Source organism: Phyllostomus discolor, chromosome 4 (assembly GCF_004126475.2).
Source record: "Phyllostomus discolor isolate MPI-MPIP mPhyDis1 chromosome 4, mPhyDis1.pri.v3, whole genome shotgun sequence".
NCBI classification, from domain to species: Eukaryota; Metazoa; Chordata; class Mammalia; order Chiroptera; family Phyllostomidae; genus Phyllostomus; species Phyllostomus discolor.
Window position 1 is genome coordinate 25,488,317 of NC_040906.2, and position 14,825 is coordinate 25,503,141.

The 14,825-nt window shown below is 40.1% G+C and overlaps 1 protein-coding gene across 1 annotated transcript in view; it reads right to left on the reverse strand.

Annotated features, from left to right (window-relative positions):
• The window catches only part of PARD3B (par-3 family cell polarity regulator beta), a 972,625-nt gene that overhangs the window by 906,398 nt on the left and 51,402 nt on the right, over positions 1-14,825 (reverse strand). The gene's annotated exons all lie outside the window — the stretch shown is intronic.

Here is a 14,825-nt window from a genome sequence, read left to right on the forward strand (position 1 = left end):
GAGGAAATGGCAGGACAGAGTCACAGAGATGGGGACACACCATGAGGACTTTGAAAATGGAGGCTGGGGGCCTTGAGCCGGGGAATGCAGGTGGGCTAAACACTGGAAAAGACAAGGAGCCTGGTCCACCTTGATTTTAGCCAGTGAGACTGTCTGTCTTCTGAGCTCAGAACTGTCAGATAATAACTTTGATTTAATATGTTAACAGCAGCAGTAGAAACAATACACCACCCCACTTACTAGCCCTCCCCCTCCCTACTGCCCCAGTGAGTGTGTGAGACCCTGAGGTTACTAAGCTGGGGAAAGAGGAACAGAAGTGAGAGAGGGAGAAAAGGAGCCAGCTGTACCCCTTTTCCTCTTGCTGGTAACATCCCCAGAGCAGGCCTGAGCTGGGCTTAGGGCATAACCATTAACTTTGAATGAAATTTGAATTTTTGCCTATTCCACTAGACTATATTAATTACCAACAGGAGGGCATTTTATTACTTCAAGTTGACCAGAAGAGTCTTGGGACTAGCTCTACATTTCACCCAAGGACATGGGAAGAACTATGGACAAGGACTAAATTTAAAGAGACAGTGGGAAACAAAAGTAAAGTTGTCCTCTGATTATCCCCCTTCAGTCTTGCTTATTCGGCATGACAGTGACATACAATCGAAAAGGAATGGGAAACAGAGCGCTCAGAGGAGGGGATAGCATGGCAAGTCAGAAACTTGACTTCCTGCTCTACTACTGATTTTTACATTTGAGAAACAATGAAATTAATGAACGCACTGTAAAGCTACACAAAAAAATGAACAATATAAAGGAAATGTTGAAAATAATAAGATGGCGTACTACCGATGGTATTAGAGATGTACACACACAGAAGAGTGGGGATTTGGAACTGTATGAAATCAAAGGTGAGTCAACACAATTTTCTTCCGTTGAACTCTGCTACTGACTGAATATCTGTGCCCCCTCCCAAAACGTGCACGTTGAAACCTGATGCCTGATGTGATGGTATCAGGGGGTGAAGCCTTAGGGAAGTGCTTGGGTCAGAGGGCGGAGGCCTCATGAATGAGTGAATGCTCTTATAAGGCCCCACAGACCCTCCTCATCCCTTTCATCATGTGAGCACAGAGTGAGAAGACAGTAATCACTGAGAAGGAGACACTGAGTCCGCCAGCGCCATGATCTTGGACTTCCCAGCCTACAAACTGTGAAAAATGTTTGCTGTGTGTAAGCCATCCAGTTCACAGTATTAACAGCCTGAACAGACCAAACAACCCCAAAAGGAGATGATTTCTAGATGATCCTGGTGAGTTGAACACAGGTAGATCTCTTGGCAACTTCTCTGTGCACCCCCACCCCCAAAGTGTCATGAAAATAAAGAAATTTAAAATGTTCCAAACCACACGAAAAGGACAGAAGTGGTGGCTGCCACAGATGAGAGATGGCAATACAACTAGGAAGGCTGAAAGCAGACACATGGGCACTTTGGGACTTAAAGCAGAGGCAACCAATAGCTGAGCCAATACGGAAAGAAACCGAGAAGGAGCAACCAAATATTTAGGATGAGGAGGCCCCCAGGCACCCTGAAGGTGGAGAAAAGGGCTGAAAATAGAGAACTCTGCATAGGCAAGCATCTCCCCAAGTCTAAGTGAAAAATGGAGAAATAAAGAAGAGACTTTTCACTTAGGATATGAACTTTGTAGACATTAAGCCCAGTTAAGCAAGAGTAACCACTGAGAAATAAAGTGGAAGTCTGCACTAATAATGTATAAGGCTTCCCCCGGCCCACTTCTCACTCTAAGCAACCTGGACACTGGTTGGCCAGGCAACACCTGGGAGGCCACCTTGGAGGCATTAGATCAGAGGATTCCTCCAAGAGTGAGGTCCACAGACTGGGAGGCACAGAAAGGACTATGAAACTAGAACTATTTTCATAGTAATACTTTCACAATACCTGCCTTTCGCCTGTTGAAATGTTGCACTATGGTACAAACGCAACAGTGAGAAACGCTGTTCCTTTCTCAGCAAGAATCAAGGCAATGGCACAAAACTGTATTCACCATATTCCTCATCATTAATACAGGGTTTTAAAGAGCTGAGTTCACTTCAAGACCTTGATGAAGCAGTAAAACTAATTTTATTAATCTCCACCTCGGATCACACATCTTTTCAACGCCCTACGTGACGGCCTGAGAGGCAGATGTGAAGCCGTTCTGCTGGCCGCTGAGGGGTGAGCACGGCCTCCAGGAAAAGGACACCTGCTGACATCCGACCTGCAGACTGACCCACGGGCTTCTTCCCAGGAAATGCCTTTTCTACCCGAGGAAATGACTGACAGAGGAACCACAGGTATTCAGACTGGAGTGTCTGGGAGACATTTCCTAAAAAATGAACACCGTGAGCCTGCCACTTCCAAGACTAAAAACTGACAGCACTTTTTTGCCGAGGATAAAATTTCAATTTTCAAGCAAAAATTTAGGGGTTTGGTTAAGTTATATCCACCACCATGGCCTTGACAGTTTTCCATTCTGAATGATTTTTCAGATGAGACAGATGGTGACATGAGCAAATGTGACACTCTGATATTGTATAATGAGATCGTCAATATTTGGGAGACTGGCATAACTCAGTTGACCAGTAGTTTGCAAATGACTAATGTATGTTACTAAAGAACTCAACCACTTGTTGAAAATTTTGCTATAGTATCAAGAAAATAATATCCACAATTATCCAAAAATACTATTGAAATACCCCACCCTTTTCCGACTAACACAGCTGTGCGGAACAGCTATTCTCCGTGCACTTAAAACAACGAACTGCAACAGGCTGAACAGAGAGGACCCAACTGTCCTTAGGGTCAACTGGAGGGTCCCGTTGTCTTTGACCGAGGTGCACATTATGGCGATCTACAAGAACGTGAAGCAACTCCACTCTTCTTCATAGATTTTGTCTTGAAAACCGTTATTTTACATAAAAATAAGTTATTTGTGTTAACACGTAATGGGTTTACTACTGCTGTTATTTTTAAATAAATGAAGTAACTATTTTTGTATTTTTTCAGTTTTGGTTTCTAGTACATAAACATTGGAAACTGCAACCCCCGTGAACAGAAGCTCTACAGCTGTGCGGTCCGATACGGCGACGAGAGGCATATTGGCTACTGACCACGTTTTTGAAATACGACCAAACTGAATCGAGATATGCTCTAAATGGAAAATATACACTGGATTCCAAAGACTTCACATTAAAAAGGGTGTAAAATCTCTCAAATTTTACATTAGCTACATGTTGAAACAATATTTTGGATGTATTGGTTAAGTAAAATAGGTTAATTTCAACCTTTTACCCATAATGTGGCCATGAGAAAATTTAAACTTACATATATAGCTTGTATTTTTGATTTGCAGAAAGAATATTTCTATTGCGCCGTACTGGTCTATAAAGTCCTTCATAAATTTTAGTATGTAAAAGGGTCATGAGATCCACGTTTTGAAAGCTGCTACTCAGCAGGGAAGATGGGCTAGCTGAAGAAAACACAAACCTACTTGGACACGTAGGGGGCCCATCGGGGCACATATGACCCCACAAGGAGAACCACCACCAGTTAACAGGCCAGAACACAGATTCACTCAAATACGAACAAGTGATAATGGTAAGCAGACATTTGTGGAATCCTCTGCCATGAAGGTCTGAGGCCAAGACAAATAAAAATAAAAAATAAATATCTCTGTGCAAAGGCAGTATAAATAACAGAAGAAAACTTCAAAAAATACTTTAATAAATATCCTCAGAGATGGAAAAACACGGCATTTGTGAAAAAATATCAGTGGTTAAAAATGAACACTCATAAAGCAATCAAGCAATTAAAATTGTACTGTCAGGAAATTTTAAAAATCGATAGACAGATAAACCTCAGAAAACCTTCAAAGTAGAACAAAAAAAGAAAGGAAAAATAGGTGAAAAAATATAGGAAATTTAGAAGAGCACTCCAGAAATTACAAATTGCCAAATAATACAAGAGCCAGAAAGAATGACTGAAAAATTGCGTGTGCATGTTTTGGGGGGAAGGGGATTACAAAATAATGCTTCCCAAAAATGAAAGACAAGTCTACAGACTTATAAGCCTTAGCAACTGTCTAAAATGTTGTAGAATCGAAGGAGAAAAAAGAGGAAAGGTTTGGAGGTGCAAAGCAGGAAGAGGAGACATTTTCAACAATAGCATGGAAAACTGAAAACAATAAAATACTACCTTTGAAATTCTGAAGGGGAATGACTTCAACCTAAAATTTATGACCTTGATAATCAAATATGAGTAAAATATAAAGACATTTACACACATGAGTTTAAAAAAAATAAAACTTCTGAAGAATTCTTTCCTGAAAATCCACCAGATGTGTTTGAAATGTATTTACAGTAGTATCACTAAATAAAATAAAACCGTTATTAAAACCAAGAAAATACATACTTCTGTATAAGCAAAAAAAATTAATTATAGTATACTACGTGGCTCAGCTTTGAACTCTGTTTTACAGTCATACTAATGTAAAATCTGAATACTGGCTTGTAGAAAAGTTGAATAATGTAAAAACTGAACATTGATCTTAACTAATAAAGCAGAGAAAATGCAGAGTGGGTTGGGGGATATAAAATAGGAGGAAGGAATGAAAAAGTACTAAATCAAAATTTATAATAGGATCAACTGAAAACATCTTGACTTTTAAAATCTTAAGCATATTACTAAGAAGTGAGAAGAAACACTTAAGGAAGCTGAGAGTGCCTTCCACTAAGGGGTAGGATATGAAATTGCCGATATGTGTCTAAAACCTTTTAACACATACATAGTTTTAAATGCCTTACTTCAAGTAGTTTAAATTTTGAAATATTTAAATTGAAATCACATAACAGAAAGGCAATATATAGTTAACTTTATAAATATGTTTCCCAAGAAAATAGGCATTTGCAAAGAAATTTGGAGTTTATTAACTTTTGTAGACAAAGCAATCTCACCCATGGAAAGCTATCAAGATCAAATAAATGTATTTGTAAATGGTGTAAACACATTTTCTGCCCAATTTTTGTTTTAAACTAGATATAACTGGAAAGAAAATTCAGTGATTCACCAGGGATCACAAGCTGGGAACCACAGTCCGACCCACCCTACAGACCTGTGTCATTCAGGCTGTACCGTTTGCTGTTGTTCTCATGTAAAAACAGAGGAGAATGCAAATGAACCCAGATTGTTATCATTTCTCATAAAAGCAAAAATACGGCCACAGCCAGCCTGCATTCCATCTAGGTACTAACCAATCAGAGCCGAGCAAAGGGCAGCAGGAGGCTCCCCAACCTTCAGCATCACACATTCCAGCACCAAGCAGTGTGTACTTCTCTGTACACGCCTCTGTAAACAGGGAAATACAAGATAGAACAAGAAAAACCTCTCATATTCATTCCAAGAATAATCAGAAATATCACACATTTCCATAGCAATAAAGAAAATTCTCATTGTCTAAAATGAAACAGATGTTTATTTCCCAATTATTCATCCAACCCCTGCAGTAATCTGACTCAGACTCCTGGTTTAAAAGTTTATAGGCTTGAAAAAATGAATTCAATTTAATTTTGCTATGTCCTGCAAGCTTGCATTTACATATTTATTTTTTCCTATGCATTACAAAGCTCTATGAGACACAGGCAGAGGAAATTATTTAAGTAGATCAGTTGTTGTTAAGTAACTGCAGACTTATTCCAGTTTAATTTGTAACTCTATACATTAAAAGTATTGAAAATCAGACTGCTTTATTGTTTTCTTCATTTGACTGGATTTATTTTATACATATTATAATCCTATTCTTGCAAAAAGTCTGCAAGATCTCAACCTTAGAGTAGGGGTGAGGAAGAAGGGGAGAGACAGTGTGACTTTAAAACAAAGATGCCGTATTAGTTTTATTTACATGCCACAACATGATCTCCAAATGACCTTTGCCTCCCAAGTAACATTTTAACTAAAGTGACAGAGAATGGAATGCCACATTAGAACTGAAAGCAAGATAAAAGGTAGAAGTGCTGTACCAGAGGGAAAGTGGAGTGGGAGGATGTAGATGAGGTAAAGGGGGGATAAATGGTGACACAAGGAGACGTGACTTGGGGTGCAAACACCCAATATAATATACGGATGATGTGTTACAGAATTATACACCTGAAACCTACATAATTTTATTAACCAATGTCACCACAATAATTTCAATGATTTTTTTTTAATGTAGAGGTCCTAACCTACTGCGCTACATAATATTATTCATGACAATGCTTTCTGGGGTTCAAAATGTCAGCTTTAACTATGCTGCAAATTTTAATAGGATGTTTCTAAATGGGTGTCTTAAGAGGGCTACAAGGCTTTCTTCTTAGCACTTTCAAGATGACACTAACTACTCACCACCTGGCCCTCCGAGTAAAGAAAATCTCTCCAGCTGATTTCCTTTCATCTCTGATGTGTTTAGGCTCCTGCTGAGCTAACCACTCCCTAGCAGGATAGAAGCTGGAATAAGAATTTGGTTTTGTGTTTACAAAACATCAAAGTATAGGCAAGAAAGCCCTCGCTAAAGGCTTGCCTGTACAGAATTACTTTGCCAGCAAGGTGCTCCTCTACTCTCTGACTGCTGGAGGGCAGGCATCAGGAAAGTGGTTTGGAAAAGCAGAATATGCTATGTTGGAACAACCATTTTCAGTATAAATTGTGAAATATTACTGAGGTCTTCAAAAATCTTAAGAGCAATTTTTCAGGTATGCATCAGTTGAATTATATGTGAATACTGCTATGCAAATAATACACTTGGAATTGTTGGAAAGCAGTGACAGAGACTGGACCCACTGGCCATGGATTGTTCTCAGAAGGCTTGGAGGTGGAGATGGTTCTTCTATGCAGAGAGAGAAGAGCCTGCCGTGGACTAAGGCATCAAGGAGATTCTATAAAGGACAGGGAAACAAAAACCCAGAACTATGCTAATAAACTACTTAAATGATCATTAATATTTGCCACATTAAACTAAAAAAATACCAGATTTGATTTTTTAAAGCATATTTTTCTTTCTTTCTTTTTAAAATATTTTATTTATTTCTTTTTAGAGAGAAGAAGGGAAGGAGAAAGAGAGAAAGAGAAACATCAGTGTGTGGTTGCCTCTCATGTGGCCCCCACTGGGGACCTGGCCCGCAACCCAGGAATGTGCCCTGACTGGGAATCGAACCTGCGATGTTTTGGTTCGCAGCCTGTGCTCAATCCACTGAGCTACACCAGCCAGGGCCTTGATTTTTTTTTTTTTTTTTGAGTAATACAGACTTTAATTTGTCCTAGATATTTTCCCACTGCAAAACACTTAGTAAAATATTTGGGGGTTAAAGAGTTGATGTTAGGTTCATCATGCTTTACTTTAATACTCTCAAAGACTTTGTTTTAAAAATCAAAACTTTTTCAATAGATCCAAAAGCCTACTGGGGGAAATACCTTAAAAACATCATTCAAATTTAACATTAGAAAAAAAAAGTATGAGTAAAGCTATAACTTTTAACCAAGATATCTTAAAAGTGTAACTGCAGAGCAAAATAGCAAGGTATTACCTGAACCGTAAATTCATCATAATTGAAATGATTTATAATACAAGACTACAATCAGATTATTAAAGTACATAATTATCTCATACCCTTACTTTAAATCAGAGTTTCAAACCTCCCTCTCACCCACAACACATTATAACCATTCTCCTCTTAATCCGAGAAATGCACATTAAAGATTGAAATCCTTTCTCTTCACCAATATCATCACCATCACACAAGCATCTGTGTTGTATGTGTGTGTGATGAATATTGAGCAGATCATGTAAAAATCAGAATATCACAACCTACTCCTGAGTATTTCCCAAGTAATTGGCACCTCTACACCCCTATGCGGTGGTTTATGAATGTTAACAGCACTCCCAAAATCTACTGGGCCAACCAGTTGATTTGTTTGTGCTAATAAAGTGTTTATGCTTTCAAAACACATTACACCCTAATCCCATCTCCTTCCAGGCATAACCCTGAGAAAACAAGACCCAGCCAATTCAGAACAGTTCCATTTGGCTTGAGATTCTGGGAGCGAAGGAGCGTTCTGCAGAGCATTACTCCCAGTGCCCTCCCCCCAGAGATGCACAGCCGCCCACACACACTAAGGGTAGGAGAATGGGAAAGGGCAGATATTTCTTTCCTGGGAAATAAGCCAAAGTGAAAGTTCTGGAGGACATAAACATGTAACAGTTAGTGGAGAGCCATGGAAACCTTCTCCCCAAGCAAATGTGCTTTGCTGCAAACTTTTCCTTGCCCCTTACAATATTTAGTGTTCTGTTGAAGCAAGTATTTTTAAAATCCACAAGCATGTGCTATTGAAGATGCCTAAAATTAAAAACAAACAGACTCCCCTTTATTGCCTGCCTAAAGCCACTAACACATCCACTCTTTATCACCATAAATATTTATGAAGTAGCTGACTGCTGGGGATACAAACTATTTTGCAAATTCCCCCTTGCATGTCCTGCCAGGATTCTAAACTGAGGGTCCCAGTAAAACCCTGAAACTAAACACAGTATGGCACACACAAGTGGATCTTTCTGGACAGAGGATTATTAGGTTTCCCAATTGTCAAAGGGGTCCAGGGCTTTAAAGGCTATTATGGCTCTAAGGGGATGACCATTTACATTAATAGGTCATAATATGCATTAAAAGATTCTCCCAGTCATCCTAGTTCAGTCACCCTAAAACTCCTAAGCAATAGCACTCTAAGCAACTAATATTAACAATATTCAGAGTTAATACCCCTCTCAGGAAGTCCTTTAATGCAGGTCTCCTAGTAGGAATGTGGGACTATATCCCTTTGGTTCTCTGGGCATTAAGACCAGCTGGACAGCTTCACAGGTACAGCCATTCCCACGACCTTCATTCCACTGGTTTTCGAATCCTTTGCTTCCACTGTACTATTTATTTTATAATTTTATGCCTATTCTCAATCCCTGTTTTTTAAGGCCATTCACAAAATGACAAGTAGATACACAAGCACTACTTTCTGGTCCTTCCAAGACCCAGTTAAGCATCATGTTGCCAACCTAGCATGTTCAACAGAAGCCCCACTCTGCTGCATATTCAACCAGTCAGTTATGACCCTTGCTCCTTTAACTGCCATTGTTACCTTGAACAAGTCATTCCCTGAGACATACAGATTTCTGTAGGGTGGTTAGGTCTTAGAACGCCTTAAAGCAAAGTTCTACGGTAAGCCTTCATAAGGCTTACACTATAAAACAAACAAAAAACTTCCCAATCATTTAATAAATTTGATCTTTCATACAGTATGTAGTAATCCATAATTTCCTTTTGGTTACTGAAATTTTGATCTTCTGAACATTATCGTATGTTTATGGACTAACTTTCCAATTGGCTGAGATCACTATCACTTCAAATTATCGGATGTGCTCAATGTGGGGAAGCCCGGAGACCTAGTGACGTGTCTGGGAGCCTGTTCTGTAGTCAGCGGATGCTGGTTCTGGGATGCTAGCACCGTATGCCTCATATTTTACTAACTAGTGTTTACTTTCAAGCAAGAATCAAAGTAGGGAACAGGGGGAAGAAATGTCTTTCTTTAAAGAGAAATATATGAAAAAGATGGGAGAATTTTTGAGGCTTTTATATTTCTAAGAAAAATCTTAGAAAATGGATTTTGTTTTGCTTTCCTCAGGTAGAAGAGCATCCAAGTGAGTCTAAAGACGTGTCTCTATAGACTCACCTGAATTGAATGTTCTAACCTAATGAAGTGCACACAGGGGTAGCTTTTACACAAGCTTGGTCCTGTTAGCCTAGTGGTATATCACTGAAATAGGTAATGAGGCCCAGGGGCTCATCTGTGGCAGCCACTGGAGTTTGTCCATAAACTGTTGATGCTCATGTTCTGAGACCAATCACACTTTACCACCCACTTGAACTTGGGGTTGATCATGAATTGCCCAAAGACATGTGAACCAAAGTAAAACGGGCCTGTCTGTGCAGAAGCTCTAACAGCCAGTACATGGATTCACACTTCTCTTTTCCCTAACTTCCTGTAACCATGGAAGCCTGTTTAAGATACAGCCTCTGACAGCGGAGGCCCCAGTGATAAAATGAACAGAGCTCCTTATGACCCTCCAGGGGCTCATGGCATGACCAAGAGACAAACTAGTCACTTTAAGCCACTGAGGTGTTCAGCTTTTGTTACTGCAGCATAACCTAAACTTTCTTGACACTACACCTAAATTTAAGAACCAATATGTAAGGAGCAGTTCTTTGCTAGACCTATGGGACACTCAAAGATGAAAGTCAGGGAAGTAGGTACTACCTGGGTAGTACCACCCTTAAGAAGTATATACTAAAAACAGAGGGGCCAAACATAAACAAGTTTTGGCCATGAAATTAGGTTTCAGTTCCCATCTGTTGAAAAGCCCTCTGAAGCCTTGTGGTAAAACCACTTGCTAAAGGAGAGTAGGAGAGGTCAGCTTTCTATTGACAAGCAACAGTGTGAGTGAAGACAAGGGCAGAAAACACAGAAAAACATGCCAGTACAAGAGACAGTTGAGTGGGGGGGGGCAGTCAGGAAATAAGGTCGGACATAGAAAGTGCAAAGACTGTGACAGTCCTTGAATGCCTCACCATAAAAAGGCTAAGAGCATCCTGGCCAGGTGGCTGAGTTGGTTGGAGCAACATCCCATACACCAAAAGGTTGTGGGTTTGATTCCCGGTCAGGGCACCTACCTATATTGTAGTCTGACTCAGTCAGGGTGTGTATGGGAGGCAACCGATCAATATTTCTCTCTCATATTGATTTTTCTCCTCCCTCCACAAAAAAAAATCAATAAAACATATCCTTGGGTGAGGATTAAAAATTGTTAAGAGCAACAAAAATAAAAACAACCACTATATCCCAAAATCATCAGTAGAAATGATGCTCTTCCATGAGATAGCAAGAAAAGCATTCCAATAATAGCCCAGGCCCAGGAGATTGTGACGTGGCAAAGTTTATTCAGGAGGAAATCTGCCCCTGGGTTTACAATGTCCCATCGCCCTCTGTCCTGCCATGGAAAAAGTCCAACAGAGCCTTCAACAAAACCAAAACAAAGGCCAAGGTCCAGAGTTTGTTTCATATCAAAGCTTTGTCCTTTGGGAGCCCATGCACCTGCCATGGGTCCCAGTAGCTTCTAGACCTGCATGGTCACATGTTCCCGAGTGAGGGAGAATGTGCAAGTGACCAGGGTGGGTGCAGGTCACTGGGAGAGAGAGAAAGAGAAAAATAGAGAGAGAGAAGAGAGATTGAGTGAGCTTTTTCCCCATGGGATTATATTAACTTGGGTTTGGTATGGACCAGGTGCCTTTTCAAAATAACCAATCAACTTTCCAAGCTTGTGCAGGCTTTTGATAGGCCCACCCCTAGTTAGACTGACAGGCTTCTGTGGTCAAGCAGCTCCCTCTGCACCCAACAATCTGATACCAGTAGAGGGAAGGGGAGAATGTTAATCCCCATGGCCAAGAAATGCTGTAGTGCTCTGGAGTTTGAAGCTGTAACTTCCTGGTAAAGCAAAAAGGCTTATGTTCCCCAATTTATTAAACTCAATGTCTAATTCCCTTTGCTCTCTTTATTAATGTCTAGCTAGCTACCTATGGTAACACCAACACCTTTTAGGCATCACATAGATCACTCAATGCACTGTCATAAAAACCCACTGAAGGAGGTACTTTTTTACTCAGTAAAACAGAAAGTATAATAGTAAGGCGCAGGTAGAGTGCATTGCCCAAGTCACAAAGCAGGTAAGTACAGGGACACTTTGTTTTATTGTATTTTACTTTATTACACTTTGCAAATGTTGTCTTTCACACCAGCAAAAAAGTTATGACTCACTTTATTACAAGACTCTCTTTATTGCAGTGGTTTGGAACTGAACCCCAAAATATCCACAAGGTATACCTGTAGCAGAACCAGGACTTGAACCTGGACAGTCTCATCCCAGGGTCTGCGATATAAACCACTACACTATACTTTCAGCCACAGAATTTAGACTGTCTTCTATACAGGCAATGAGACCCATCTATACTTTTGGGAAAGGAAGGTCCACGATTATTAGAATCCTGCTTCAAAAATAGTAGTTCTGCCATGTATACTATGAATCAAAGAAAATAAGAGAGGTGTATAGGTAGAGATACCTTTTACAAATTAACTGAAACCAACCAGGTAAAAGGTAATAAGTCCCTGTATTAAATTAAGATAGTCCCCAGTAACTATGAATCAATAATTCAGAAACCTGTGATGGGGCCATAGTGACATGGCCTCTGTCTATTACTGTGTGGGGGCTGAAAGCTCGTTGCACATTCCTTGCTATTTCACTCATTCACAGGGAGAGTCTAATTCCCTCTCCTTAAGTCGAAGCTTTTTTATAGACTTGCTTGACCAGTAGATTGTGGCAGAAATGATGCTCTGGGACTTCTGACACTAGGTCCTAAGAAGCCCTGCAGCTCCTGTCTGGCTCTCCAGAAGCACCCTGCCTGGCAAACAGTAGGGACCCTGAGTAATCTTGTAAGAAGCACAAGTGCTTTGCTAAGAGACTTTGTCAAAAAGCCCCAAGAGTACCTGGAGAGGGCCCAGCTGAGGCCCACCTCCCAGCTATCCACGCCTGGATGCCAGGCATCCTCCAGACCAGCTACCAGGTGAATATCACCAAGTGACGCCAGTTGACTCTGTATGGAACAGAAGCACCCCCTAGGCAAACTGTGCCAAATTTCTAACCCCAAAAAAGGCCACAAGATATAATAAAGTAAGTAGGTTAAGACAATGTTTTGGAATGGCTCGTTACACTGGGATGGAGAACTGGAACTCGGTGCTTATTAAAGGAACCCTGAAGATCAACCAAATCATTTGAATGCTCTGCTCCTCACTTCACCGTGAATGAGTTAGAATTTGTGCATATGGCTCCATGGACCAGCCTATATCAAATCTCACAAGTGTTTCTTAAATCACAGTTTGAGAAGATTAGAATCAAAACCACCCACACAGTAGAAAGGGAAGCAGAAGGGCTGCTTCACCACAAAATGAGTGATACACGAAAACGTACATTGTTACTCATCTCCTGCTCCCTCCACAGTCACTGTCTACTCTGGCTTCCCTACGAGTCACTTGGGAAACTTCTGAATATTGCCCGGAGTTTTAAGCCCCACCTCAAACCTGAGAGAGGAACATCCAAGTGATTATAACTTGCAGCCAGGATTGAGAGCTGCTGGTCCAGAGTTAACCATTAATATTTTATTGCTTTATGAGCAACAAAGGTATTTAAAAAGGCTTCCTACCAAAAGAATCACTCAGAAGAGAAAGAAAGGTTTGGCTTCATTCCGCAAACTGCAGGGAAGATCTCCAGGTACCACTTAAGTAAAAGTGATCAGAAAGAATTACAATGTCTTGCCTCCCCAAAACTCTAAAATTACTTTCATACGTGTATCATTTTGGTATTATTTTAAATATATAAAGTACTTTTTTAAATCTCCAAGCATGTTTCAGGAAGCAGTTTAAAGCACATGACTTTCAGGAACAGATTTATATTTCTGCTTGAAAAATGTGTATTAGAAAGACTGGAGATTGGATGGCTTTTAAAGGGAAACTTTAATTTGAAAAAAGCCTTGCTTCTATGTCCCAAGCTACTCCCCACCACACAGACTGTAATCTCTCAGTGAGCTAATATCCAAACTGTTTTTCAACAGGAAGAATTCCAGAATGGATCTCTAATATGTAGAGTTTATACAAAAAGAAATAGAAATAACCTCCACCGCTTTTGTAACAAAGCATTGCCCTATCCAATTTTCAGTGGTGAGGAAAAACATTCAGGATGTAAAGGAGTATGACAGTAGGCCATTCCCTGTCAAACAAATATTCTCTCTGAACACTTAATATTCAGGGATTAGGAAATGAGGTCATTAATGATAAATATAATCATCTCAGCAGCTATATTCTCTCCCTCATCAAGTGCTATTTGAGTATGAATGGAAATGGCCAAATAGTCTTCTTTGGTAAATATTTATTGCTCAGCCAGCAAACAGTAGCTACTACTATGTGCCAGGTAGTAGTGAATCAGGTCAACAGAAATCACCCAAGGATTTCCCAAGAGAAGGATGAATGAACCAGATAAACACAAGAGTTCATGCCCAGGTGGGATTACCCTAGAAAGGCATGAGGTTTTCTCCTCAAGTGGAAACCAAGTGAGAAGGTAAACAAACGTCTGTCACAAGGATGTGAAACGCTCCTGGAACTAGGAAGTGTTTCTGCAATACTCCTGTTGGGTTTGCACTGCGTACTTCACACTCTGTCTGGGCAGGGTCCTTTCTGGAATTAGCCAAATGCATGTGTGGTTGGTGTGAATCAAGTCTAGTCCATGTAGTCTATAGGGCACAGTCTCTATCAGACTCTAGTTAACAGGCATTAAGGGTCTATGTTTTTATAACACAGGATTATTAGGGCAGTGAGAATGTACTATGGTTTGATCTAAAAAAAGTAATATTGAAGTTGGGTGGGGTGGTTAATTTTCAATATGTTCATTGTCTGTCCCTGAAGATACTCAGGGATCCAAAACAGTTCATGAAGACTTTGTGAATTACTTTACTTCTCAAGACTTAATTTGCCCCAGTAGAGAAATTAATGAAAAAAAAAACACTAAAGCACTTTTTATGAGGATTCCTGAAGTAATCCTGGTGAATTAATCAAGACCTACAAATTATTTCAACCAGAGCTAAAATACTTCCTTTCTCAT